This window comes from Leuciscus leuciscus, assembly GCF_965113295.1.
Source record: "Leuciscus leuciscus genome assembly, chromosome: 1".
NCBI classification, from domain to species: Eukaryota; Metazoa; Chordata; class Actinopteri; order Cypriniformes; family Leuciscidae; genus Leuciscus; species Leuciscus leuciscus.
This window is the reverse complement of record NC_138725.1, coordinates 24,314,581-24,328,067: the sequence shown is the minus strand read 5'-3', so window position 1 is coordinate 24,328,067 and position 13,487 is coordinate 24,314,581. Positions and strand designations below refer to the sequence as shown.

General features: G+C 37.1%; 1 protein-coding gene and 1 long non-coding RNA gene across 2 annotated transcripts in view; both read left to right on the top strand.

Annotated features, from left to right (window-relative positions):
* The first annotated feature begins 4,036 nt into the window (after window positions 1–4,036).
* On the top strand, window positions 4,037–4,721 carry LOC309492938. Its single transcript, XR_014203754.1, has 2 exons — window positions 4,037–4,414; window positions 4,615–4,721. It is a non-coding gene; the product is annotated as an uncharacterized lncRNA (long non-coding RNA).
* A 1,190-nt stretch (window positions 4,722–5,911) lies between these two features.
* LOC309499784 (L-asparaginase 1-like) overlaps window positions 5,912–13,487 on the top strand; it is a 56,872-nt gene continuing 49,296 nt past the window's right edge. The window contains exons 1-4 of the mRNA XM_082171255.1: window positions 5,912–6,633; window positions 6,678–7,489; window positions 7,649–7,687; window positions 8,297–8,380. The gene's annotated coding sequence lies outside the window, so the exon portion shown is untranslated. The remainder of the gene's footprint in view (window positions 6,634–6,677; window positions 7,490–7,648; window positions 7,688–8,296; window positions 8,381–13,487) is intronic.

The window sequence follows — 13,487 nt, the reverse complement described above, 5'->3', positions numbered from 1 at the left end:
GATGCATCAAGTGCATCCTTCGCTTCCCTCTGTCACCTACAATCATTTACACACATTACAATTCACAAAAAAAGAACTGATGGAAAACAAGTCTGCACTGAGCTTGTCTGAGATCAATATATTATATTTTTCTCATGGAGCACTCACTCACGCAGCCATTCACTCTCTTGGCTGGCTCAAATCTAAATGACCCTATGAAACCAGTTTATTATACGACCAGATCTGGGTGGAGAGTGCAGGTTATTGATATCTTTAATTTGTATTTTCTGGTAAAAAAAAAAAAAAAAATTGGTTTCTTTTTGTTATTTTGAGTACTGTGGATTGTTTTTCTTGGTTTCGTTTGGCATGTTTGTTTATTTAGTAAATTGATTTTGCATTGATGTTTGGTTTATTTCCTTTCTAATGCGGTTTCATTTATTTTTGTATCTTGCAGGAGCTGAGCATTCCCTGGTTTTGTGCTGCACAGGCTTCACTTCAGTAGTGGGTTACTATTGCTGTGTCAGTATTTCTGGTCACTATTTGCAGTGAAGTGTGGGTGTGATTTTGATTTGTGTGATTTCTTTCTATGTGCTGGATGCAGAGAAAGCCTCAGTACCTGCAGCGCCAGTGCAATTTATTTTCTTTTGTCCCTTTTCTTTCTTTCATTTGACCAAGACAATTTAATGGTGCTGATCTATGGTGATACATGTATTGCTGGTCAATTATTTTATCTCTAATAAAATATTGTCTGTTTAAACAGAAACTCACGCCTCTTGCCTCTTCTGGTTATTTCTCTGGTTATTTCCCCGTTATTGTTGGGATGAGCCACATTTTGCTACATTTTTTTTAACCTTTATCTCGTGTGTTGAGTTTGTAAGGAAGGTTATATTCACCATTTACTTAACCCCCCCAATAACCTGCAGAGCAACAACTCCAGTGTTAACTAAACTCTCCTGGGGGTTTATTTGGCTCTACTCAAGAGTGTTAAAGTGTTAAAATATGAGCTAGATGAACACTGAAGCAGTGTTAAAGTTAATGAGATAATTAAGTGATTAATTGAGTGATGATTGACCATTATTGAAGACACCTGATGTTAACAAGCAGAATCACTGAAGGAGAAAACCATTATGGTGATCAGTGTGTGCTTTAGTTGGGCTCTTGCCCCTTAAATTATTAACATTAGATTTTGTTTGGCTGTTGTAACTGAGTCATCTATTAACAGCTAAATGAACAAAGAGAAAAGGTGATCTGGTGGTGTTGGTTATGTTTTGACATAATCATCATTTGACTTGAATCATTGAACTCCTATTAGTGATGAGTCGTTCATGAACGATCCGTTCGTTGCGTCTGTCACGTGACAAATGAACGAAAGAATCTGAAGTTAAAGTAATTATTTATGTTCCCTGTAAATTATTTTTGACTGCATTATAATGATTTCTTAATTCAGAATATGATCAAGCTTGCGCAGATGGATGTGTTGGGGGAATTTGCCTGTTAAAAGTATAAAATTTAAAGCCCCTTAAATGAACGAAACGACTCAAAAAAAGATTTGTTCATTTTGATGAGCGAGATCGAAGAGAGTCAGTAAAATGATCCAAACTTACCATCACTAACTAATCACTGAGTTAGAATTATATTGTTGATTACAGCATCACTGTGATTCTACAGCATAAGGTCAAGCTTTTTCAAAATAATCCAAAGGATTTCTTAAAAATGTCTTAGTTATTTTGAAAATAAAACTCAGCAATGGTGACAAACAGCATACTCAGATAAATAGATCAACTCTAGATATTAGAAAACATTCATTCCGCAATGTATGATGGGAGCCACAAATGAGTTTTGGTTTTGTGGCACCCAGAATTCACTGCATGCTTTATAATGTTCACCATTGTTGAGATTTACAGGCTGATTATTGATGTCTGTGTGTCCAAATTAAAAAATAAGTTCAAAGTTTTTGTATCAGAACAACTTTTAAGAAATCCTTTGGATTACATTGAAAAATGTTATGCTGTGCAAGGACAGTTCTTCAGGTCAAATAATGATTATTAGTGATGGTGAAATGAAGCTTTGTGAAAAACCGGGGCTTTCCCCCTCGACTGTATTGTAAAATGGTTAATTACTCAAAGCTTTTCAACACGTTTAAACGGTTGCAAACTACAACATCTTGTGGTCAAAAGGTGGAAATGCTGTCTTTCTGTCCCAGAAGACACATCCATTTTTTTTATTGTTTCATGTAATAAAACACTTTGTGCTCTGTAAACCGCAAAGCAATAAAATAATCCTTATAATTCATGTGTTAATGTTGATGTAGTTATGTATGAACAAACATATGAAAAAATAAAATTAAAATAAATGGGACAAAGTAACGTGTACAGAAACAATTCTTATGAATCTGCTTTGATCAACAAATGCAGCCTTATTCACATAAACTTTAGCCTCAGTCCTAATATACATAATTATATAATCAAAATAAAAGAAAATTGTTGTGGAATGGTGAAGTGCTTGTGAACTGGGGAGCTGACATTTTATTTTGTGGGTAATTTAATAAATTAAAGTTTTTTATTAAGGAACAGGACTTGTTCAACAGTGTGAACTGTTTCTAAGTCTATTTCTTTTTTTATTTACTACTACTGAAGGGCATGACACTTGAAACCTGCTCAAGGGGTTCGCACTATTTCTGATTCTGAATACGAAGCAGTCACGTGACTGTGTGTGGAAACAAAGCTTTGGACATCACAGATCACATGGTTATGGCTAAACGAATCAAGCTCCGATACACTGCTTCAATGTGAGATGTTTCCTTTTTTTGATACAAGCTTCGAAGCCTCGGTGCCGAACGTCACATCACTAATGATTATGTTAAAACACAATCAGCACCATCAGATCACTTTTTCTCTTTGTTCAGCTGTTATAACTCAGTTACAGCAGCCAGACTAAATCTAATCTTAATAATTGAAGGGTCAGGAAAGCAAACACTGATCACCACAATGGCGACTTACAAATTGTGATTTTCTCCTTTGGTGATTCTGCTTGTTAACCCTCTGTGGTTTGCTGTCGCGCCGGCGTTCAAAAAAGACTACAAATACTCTATTGATTTTGATCTTACATTTAAGTGTTGTACATCATTTGATCCTGTTAAGTGTCTGTTTTTTTGTGTATACTCACAATAAAAATAAAGTGTTGTGCTTTTTGCCAAATAAAGAAAAATAAACATGATGCGAGTTCTGCCTACTCTCTGTCAGTGAAGTCCATTCTGAAACGCGTAAACAGAAAAAAACAGCTGTAGCAAACAACAGCAAGCATATGTGCCATTCATTCACACTCGCACTTAACTTACATTAGTAAACATGTTATTTTTACATGAACACATCTACTAGTTTAGCTTTTACTAAACTATATTGCCATACTGAGATGATTAAAAATCGACTGAAATATGTTGAAATAAAATGTCTTTGTATAAGCAACGTATTAAACTGCAAATTAACATGTATATGCTATTATATCATAAAAACGATATGTTACAGACGAAATATGTTTAGACAAGATTTCGTTGACTAGATTTGGATAGATTATAAAGTTTTTACTGTAAAAAAGACTACTGCCACATCAAATAAGCTTTTATTCGCCAATTTCTGCTCATATGTTAAATATGTTTTAAGCCACACACTTAAAATTAAAGGTCCCAGTTAGAGTAAAAATAGTTTTCACTGAAATTAAGTGAGAAACATTATCATGTTTTAAGCACTTTGTATAGAGAATCAGTTTTGTTTGCATACAAGCTTCTTTCTTAATTTCCTCATTTGTAACTAACTAACATTTAGTAACATTTTGTAGCCCTATATTAATACAGAGTTCAAACTGGTTTAAACGGGTACATGGCGTTGCATTGTGATCTTGTTGACAGAGCATACCATACATTTTTCTTAGTTTACCTTGCAAATGTTTTACAGTACAAGCCAAACCTGGGTTTTCTGGTTAAACAATGTCTGAAGGTCATTCCCTTTCATTTAAGCTCTAATATACAATGTATTTTCCATATCATTGGATACGGTTAACCCTTTAAAACGGGATGTGTCGTCGACGACACAGCCAACCAAGCTGTATTCATTTCACTGTAACTCTTCAACCGTTTGCACTATCAAAATAATTCAAATAGTTCCTGAAAGTAGACATCATGCGCTTTTCGCCAATATACGGCTTATTACGGTAATGTCATGCTTTCCGTCTTCAAATGACAGCAGCGCGGGATGGAAGGGTTTGAACAGAGAGATACGACGCGCGGCAGGTTAGAGTGTTTGGATTGCATAAAATAATAAAAGAAACGAACAAATACATGACGAAAGAAGTGTTAGACAGCAGAAGAGGGGATTGGGATAATTTTTTATGAAATTTGGGAGGCGGATGGCCATTACTCTTTCACGTATCTAAGCATGTAGTGCGTGCATGTGTATAAGCTGTCACTGTGGCGGTACCTTTTCAAAAGGTACACCTTTGTACCTAAAGAGTGCATATAAGTCCCTCAAAGGTACAAATTGGTACCAAATGTGTACATATTAGTACCTAAATGGTACATATTAGAACCCTTTTGAAGGGTACTGTCTCAGTGACAGCTTTTGTACCTTTTTTTTTTCTGAGAGTGTGTGTGCCTATGAATGCGTGCATTTGTATGTGTGCGTGTATGAAAAAAAGTGTCCTAAATGAAGACTGTGCAACCCAATGTCACAAAAAAAGACTTGTATATATCTATTATAGTTCATTTTTCAACTTTAAAGTGTTAGTTTCTTTCGTTCATGATTTTTTCAGTTTTTTTTCTAAATAAAAATCAGTAAATTTATTCTGTTTTTTTTATTTTTGTCTATTTAAATTCTATTTACAAACTCACCACACACAATAATGGTCAATAACTGTAATTTGTTGAAAGCTTATCTTTTTCTGAAAAAGATGACACCTTGCACATGAAGATAGCACATTGTTTTAGAATTTTACAGTCAAAAAATCTAATTATGTGAGAAACACCTATTTTAGCTTCAGGTTCTAAAGGGTTAATAAAATTCTACAATCTATTGTATAATTGTAAAAATAGGATGTTACTGCTAATAAAATAGAGTACTCTGTTTAATATATGCAAGGGTTTTTTTTTTTTTTTTTTTTTTTGCCTTTATTTTACAGTAGAGTACACAGAAAAATCCCCAGTGTTAAATTAACACTGCTTAGTGTTTATATAATCCACACTCAGAGTGTTATAAGTAACACTGAAACAGTGTTGAAGTTAATGAGATAATTAAGTGATTAATCGAGTGATGATTGAGCATTATCTGATGTTAACAAGCAGAATCACTGAAGGAGAAAATCACTATTTTACTCACCAATCACTATCGTATTCACCATTATGATGATCAGTGTTTGCTTTAGTTGGGCTCTTGAACCATACATTTTTACATCTATATTTAGTTTGGCTGCTGTAACTGAAAAAAATATATAAAAATACGGATAAACTTGCCTAGACAATGATAAAACTGTAAACAAGCGAACAAACAGCTCAAACATTACAATTATTATATCAATGAAATGCTCAATTATTCAGTCTTTGTGTTCCTGGCATGTTCTGCAATTTATTTCAGAGCATTCTTGAAATTTGACGAAACCAGTTATTAATTTTCAATTGATGTGTATGTTGGGTGTTGGACATTCCTCCTGTTATGTTCAGATATGTGAATCGTACAGGTGACGTCAATGTAATTTTTTGGATGGAGAAATAACAACACATGCGCACCTCACCTTTCGAGAGCTCCACCTTCATGAAAACTGGTTGGAAAACAACCACACCTCTAAGGTACTTTTTTTTTCTTGTAACTACCCATAGATTTTATACTGTACAGCTAACCAACAAAATTGTCTGGTGAGAAAAGTTAGGTAAGTTTTTACATTTTTCAATAGATTCTACATATTTTGTCTACTCTATAGCAAACCGAACCAAACATATAATTATTCTTTCTATGTTTTTGATAAAAAACTTAAGGTTTAAAAAGAAAAATGTCTTGTTTATCCGATTAAATTGATTATAAAAAAACCATTGGGGGCATTACAGATATATAAAATGTAAAAAGCAGTGTATAGTGTGTAGTTGCTCAGCCTTAAACATACTAAATATTGTTTATGTTTTAAATACAAAGAGTTATATTAATTATTTATTTTATGTTGACACATAAAACACGCTTTAGGATACTTGATAAAACATTGTGTATTCTGTTGTATAAAAACCTCATTCATTTAGAAATACTGACATATTATGGAAATTCAGGAAATTTTATTATAATGTAATTGAAAAAAGAAAGAGAAAACAGTGTTTGCATTGTTCATCAGACAGAACCGGTTTTGAATGATCTTTGCTGTAATCGCAGTGGTGGACATTTAAGTACTCAAGGAGTTTAGTTTACCATATCTAAACAAGGTGATCAAATGGAAGCTAGCACTGGTCTTTCAGGCAGTGTGTGTATCCGTGTCAGTGTTTTCTTTTCCATGGGTGCGTCATTTGCATGGGTGAGGATCATGCTCGCTCAGTCCTCGAGGGTGCAGTTTGCTGCACTGTGAGCGCCTCTCTAAGAAGAAGAAACTTCACTCTGTAAAGCTTTAGATTACAGCCTGGAAATTACTGTGTAATTAAAGCCATTTTACAGTGTAGCTTTCGGTAATTATAGTGTATCTATAAAAATTATACTGTATGTAAGTATAAGGGAACAATATGTAAAGTTTGGGGAATAAATGGAGAACAACCAGAAGAATTAAAGGGTTAGTTCACCTAAATATTCTGTCAGTAATCACTCCCCCTCATGTTGTTCCAACCCCGTAAGACTTTCGTTCATCTTCAGAACACAAATTAAGTGATCTGAGAGCTGTCTCACTCCTCCATAGGCTTCTAAGAAATGTCATTCTGCCGGCCCAGAAAGTTAGTAAAGACAATAGTGCAAGTGACTACAGTGGCTCAACCTTAAGTTTATCAAGCGACGAGAATACTATTTGTATAAAAATCCCCAAATAACGACTTTATTAAACTATTCATTTTCTTCCGTGTGGGCCTCAGAGTGAGTTCACGATGCATGCGCGACTAAACCTTTAATGTTCTGTTGGGATTTAGTTGTTTTCTTCTGAGTTCTAAAATAACTATTCACTGCTCTACTTACATGTGTTGTGTGATCCTTGAGATGCTTTCTTTTTACCACTTTGTGGTAAATCACACAAAACAATATATGAAACTTTATGAAACTTTATTACTGTGACATGAATTGTTATTTAATTATTTCCATGAATTACATGAATTGTTATATATTTTATATATGATGTCTATAAATCGTGGTAAGATGATCATTGTGTGTGTAGAGAAACAAGAGCAGTTCATGAAGGATGCATGATGTGTACAAAATAAAGATTCTTACCATGTAACACAGCAGGAAGGAGCATTACCTCTGACCTACTAGAACAGAAAGTGAACAACCTTATATAGCAGCCTGAGGTTTCTTGCAACAACGTTTTATTCAAATGCATTGATTTATTGGTATTATAAGTAATGATAAACAACATATATTGAGTTCTTTGTTGAAGAACTATATCTTTTATCTTTATCTTTAATACTCTTTATTGAGTATTTTAATGCATTTGTGATCTGCCACAGAGACTTTGAAAATGGCAGTAGACACAGATCCATTTCCTGGTAAGAACGTCTTGATTGCAAAATTACAGAGCTGAAACACACTAAAACTTTGCAGTGTAAATTTGCAGTAATTAACTGGCAGCAGCTTCACCTACAAAGCACTGTTGTTTTTACAGTTTTTTTTACTGTAAAAAATGGTCCTGTAATTTGTCTGTAAAATGCTGGCAGCACAGTTGCACTAAATTAAACCTCAAGTTAATTCACGTTATTGGCAGAAACTGACTGCCATAAAATGTTCAAATGCCATTTAGGTTTATAAACGAATGTGCTAATAACATGAGCATATTAAAACTGTGAAGTTATTTCATTTCAATTGTCTAAGAAAAATTCTTAAAGTAAAGAGGTAATAGTAAAAGGTAAAAGGATGGAGTAACACTTGAGTCATTACTATCCAAAACCTTACAAAAATCTACAGTGTTTACAATGACTTTAGTCAATATTAAAGAGTTATCATGCTTTTCACTTTAGAGTTACATTTAAAGTTTCTGTTCATGCGTTCTCCTGTAACATTATTGTTTCAAAGAACGATTTGATTAGAAAAAAATTATTTTATGTTATGTCTGCATCAATATACAACACTGATTTTTTATATGTATATATTCTTTCCAGGAACATACGCAACACCACGAAAATGGGGAAAACAACTTGTACTTCTCTTATTACTTGTCAGCATCTGCCCTTCAGTGGCATCAGGTAAGTTTAAATTAACACAAACACATAAATGTCTCCCCTCTTAATCAAATTCCCACATATCCAAACTTATAGAAACACAGGGAATTTAACTTAAACAATAGCAATATCCAAACTTAAAAATGCAATACTTTTTTTTAGGTTTTCTTTAGCTTATTTATTTCAACTGTTATGTTTCAATAAATAATAAATAATGTTTCAATAAATAAGCTAAACCCACTGGCCCACCGCAACTTTTTGATTTGATTATCCAGCCCTCGACTAGCTAAGTGAATAGCCCTGGTCTAAGTTTTCACTTTGTTTACTGAAGAGCTGTTTGAGTATAACTAATTGAACAAGAGAAATAAACGTATTAATATATACATACAGATGTTCCATAAACATAAACATCCATAAAATAATTAAACAGTATTCAGTCTGTATACAACAATGACATTAACAAAGTATTATTGGGCAATGTTGAGTAATTATTCTGAACATCGCCACAAGAAGGCGCTACTAGCACGTAAATGCCCTTTAGCAACTATGTGAGAAGCAGCTGATCACTGTGATAATAATCATCTCCAAAATAGCAGACATGGGGACTTATGACTTGGTGACTTGGACTCGAGTCGACTCAAGACGCTATTTTTATGACTTGTGACTTGACTTGACAAAACATAAAATACTTGAGACTTGACTCGGACTTGGAAGTTAAAGGAGAACTCCGGTCAATTTTAACATTGAGCTCATTTTTTTGTAAATTTGGAGTGCTGTCAGACAATCGACTACTGTGGACTTCGACCGAAAAGAGGAAGTAAATACAGGTATGTGCGCTGGCTGAATTAACATAATTTTTATTCATATCTTTCACATCTACTGCAGTCAGATTCACCGTGTTCACTCTGAAGGAGTGTTGAAAAAGTGTTGAAGGCCCAGGAGGCCCAGACCTCCTCCTGAAGTGGTTTGAGCGATCGGATTCAAATCCGTCTCGAATGCGTTTCGGAGGGCATTTACACCTGGTCTTTTCACGATCCGATCTGAGAAAACGCATGAAGTGGCCAGGTGTAAACGGCCCCTGAGTGTGAGTGTGAATGTGAGTGTGAGTGTGAGAGAGAGAGAGAGAGAGAGAGAGAGAGAGAGAGAGAGAGAGAGAGAGAGAGTGAGAGAGAGAGAGAGTGAGGGGAAATGTAACAAAGTTTAACCCTCTGAGGTCTGAGCTGTTTTCTGGGCCTGGAGGTGTTCTGACATGCTCTGACATTTGTGTTTTTTTCTGTTACTAGTGACATTTTCATGGCTAAAGTCTTATTACACTGTATTTAGCACAAACTCTGCTACAATAATATATCAGCAGCATGTATGTAAAAGTTTGTAGTTTTGAGATAATGACATTTATGCGTGGTTTGTGAAAATACAAAAAAAAAATGTCACTGAAATAAGGCCATGAAACCCATACTGATTATTTCTTCACAAGACTTTTGAAAATTGTATGACGTAGCCTAGAATATTTGCTCCAAAACTATGTGAAAATCACCCTGACTGCTCATTCAGATAAGACAATATATTGATTTAAAATTTCTAAGACGTGTTTTGTGTGACAAAGCCATATTCGAAGAGGCGTGACATCTCATGAATATGTAAGCTTTTAACACCTGAGAAATACAAAGACACTCCCCTAACTGCCCTATTAGGAGCGATCAGGCCCTGTCATTCAGAGCAACCTTGCACAAAGAATGAGGAGATTTAAAAAAGAATGGCTTTTAGATTGTTTGGATTCATTTACAACACAACACAATCCAAAAATACAAATGACAAAAGAGCACATTGAAAACAATGATCCAAAGACAGAGACCTTTGTGCCATTCCTAAAAACATTGTACATACCATTTCCAAGGTGTTTGATTTTCACTTTACCATGTTCATGTACAGAGACTCATGTGAATGTTGAAGTCAGCAGGACTCAGTTGCATCTGGTCCCTGAAAGAAAAGAAAAAAGTGAACATACTGGTATCAAGAGAAACTAGGCCTGCACGATTTTGGGAATACATTTTAGATTTTTCTGGTTAAAATTGCTTTTTAAAATTCACAGAATACACACAAACACACACACAAATGTTTCCAACAATATATAATATAAAGAACACCATATTTGTTGTGCCTTGTAGGCATAAGCTATGTGCAGTACTGCATAAAATAATTTTATTTTACAAAGCAGCCTATAAATCTTCCAAAACATTTCAGTAACAATGCTAGAGAAAAATATATTGATTATCTTATGTTACTTCAAATGTTTCCATTCGTTATGATGATATGAAATGAGATAATAGTAAAAACATAAAGCCTAATGTTTGGTGCATTTTTCCTTTCAAACGCAATCGCGCTCCAAAATATGATACTGTACATTCAAACGCACAGCGCGCTCCAAAATATGATACATTCAAACCCACAGCGCGCTCCAAAATATTAAACATTATGGTTATACATATCTATGTTTGAGCAGATATCCACAAACAGTATTTAACAGTAAACACGGGTCTAAATAGTATAATATTCACCATATATCTAGCAACAGTTCAACTGCAATGTGAAGTTTATGCAACAATACCATAAACTAATAAGTAAGAATTTCTTACCTTACATCTTTCTTGTCTTCAAATCGCGTTCTTCTTCTTCTGATGTAAATTCAATGTAAGCTCACAGCGCGTCTTCCAAACTCGACGAAAAGCAGAGACTTGTGAAGTGTTTTGGTGTTTTGTGTTTGAGGTAACGAGGGCGTTCGCGTCCCATGTGGAGATTTGCATGTGAATCTCTTTTGCGCGAGTGGGCGTGGCCGAATTAAAAGTAATTAGCAAGCGTTTGAGATACTGGACATCCTGTTGGTTTTATACAAATTACTTAAACAGAGAATATTTGTTTTCAGTTTGAATCCGATCATTTAAAAGTACACACTTAAATGTGTATAAAGGTGTATGGCTCATAAATGTGTGAGAAGTATTCGCTGAGTTTTGTTTCAGTTTATAGACGTGCTCAAGAAAAAAAAGTTCACCGCGACGGAGAGGCAGAACGCACACCCTGTTTATTTTCTTTATTTTACAAAAGCACAATGTTTTGATTTGATTGTAAGTGGACACATACAAAAGTAGAAATATCACAGATTCTTTTTTTTATATTTCTTTTTTCTGTATAACCATAAATGACGGAGTAATTTAAGTTTATTGTACTACAATGTGAAGAAAATCCAGCAAAACGCGGGGGCGCTGTTGACCTCAACTGGGGATGTCGTTGGACGGTGGAAGGAATACTTCGAGGATCTTCTCAATCCTGCCGTCACGCCTTCCATTGAGGAAGCAGAGGCTGAGGGCTCAGAGGTGGACTCATCCATCACCCGGGCTGAAGTCACCGAGGTAGTCAAGAAACTCCTCGGTGGCAAGGCACCGGGGGTGGATGAGATCTGCCCTGAGTACCTCAAGTCTCTGGATGCTGTAGGGCTGTCTTGGCTGACACGCCTCTGCAGCATCGCGTGGCGGTCGGGGACAGTGCCTCTGGGATGGCAGACCGGGGTGGTGGTCCCTCTTTTTAAGAAGGGGGACCGGAGGGTGTGTTCCAACTACAGGGGGATCACACTTCTCAGCCTCCCTGGGAAAGTCTATGCCAGGGTACTGGAGAGGAGAATACGGCCGATAGTAGAACCTCAGATTCAGGAGGAACAGTGTGGTTTTCGTCCGGGCCGTGGAACACTGGACCAGCTCTATACCCTCTACAGGTTGCTGGAGGGTTCATGGGAGTTTGCCCAACCAATCCACATGTGCTTTGTGGATTTGGAGAAGGCATTCGACTGTGTCCCTCGCGGCGACCTGTGGAGGGTGCTCCGGGAGTATGGGGTCCGGGGTCCTTTGCTAAGGGCTGTCCGGTCCCTGTACGACCGAAGCAGGAGCTTGGTTCGCATTGCCGGCAGTAAGTCAGACTTGTTCCCGGTGCATGTTGGACTCTGGCAGGGCTGCCCTTTGTCACCGGTTCTGTTCATAATTTTTATGGACAGAATTTCTAGGCGCAGCCAGGGGCCGGAGGGTGTCAGGTTTGGGGACCACACAATTTCATCTCTGCTCTTTGCGGATGATGTTGTCGTGTTGGCCCCATCAGACCAGGACCTTCAGCATGCACTGGGACGGTTTGCAGCCGAGTGTGAAGCGGCTGGGATGAGAATCAGCACCTCCAAATCCGAGGCCATGGTCCTCAGTCGGAAAAGGGTGGCTTGCCCACTTCAGGTTGGTGGAGAGTTCGTGCCTCAAGTGGAGGAGTTTAAGTATCTTGGGGTTTTGTTCACGAGTGAGGGAAGGATTGAACGGGAGATTGACAGACGGATCGGTGCAGCTTCTGCAGTAATGTGGTCGATGTACCGGTCTGTCGTGGTGAAGAAAGAGCTGAGCCGCAAGGCGAAGCTCTCGATTTACCGGTCAATCTACGTTCCTACTCTCACCTATGGTCATGAGCTTTGGGTCATGACCGAAAGGACAAGATCCCGGATACAGGCGGCCGAAATGAGCTTTCTCCGCAGGGTGGCTGGGCGATCCCTTAGAGATAGGGTGAGAAGCTCGGCCACTCGGGAGGAGCTCAGTGTAGAGCCGCTGCTCCTCAACATCGAGAGGGGTCAGCTGAGGTGGCTCGGGCATCTGTTCCGGATGCCTCCTGGACGCCTTCCCGGGAAGGTAAAATGTAGACGAATAAATGTAGACGAATATATCTGCAGAAATAGACAGTTGTCTCATTTACACACAGGCGCAGAACGCGCATGCTAGCTGACATTCGGCTGTAGTTCTCTCGGTGTGCTCAAGTGCAGCTCTTTACCCCGATGCGAGGCGACAACACAGTCGGCTTCCATCAGCGCTAGTTCGTCGGCGTCAGCTTGGTGTGTTCCAGGCTTTATGGGCAGTTACAGACATTCTGTATAGAGGATTGTGTATGTCTGTATATGTGCACTGCATTAAAGCTAATTTGTTTTGTTTTTTGGATGAAGGAAAAGGATACAAAGAGGAAACTATAAAGTCATATTGGCACTATGTACTCGACACCATATACATAGTTAACACATATGACCGACCAGCCGATGCCAGTGCAGAAGGCACCTATACTG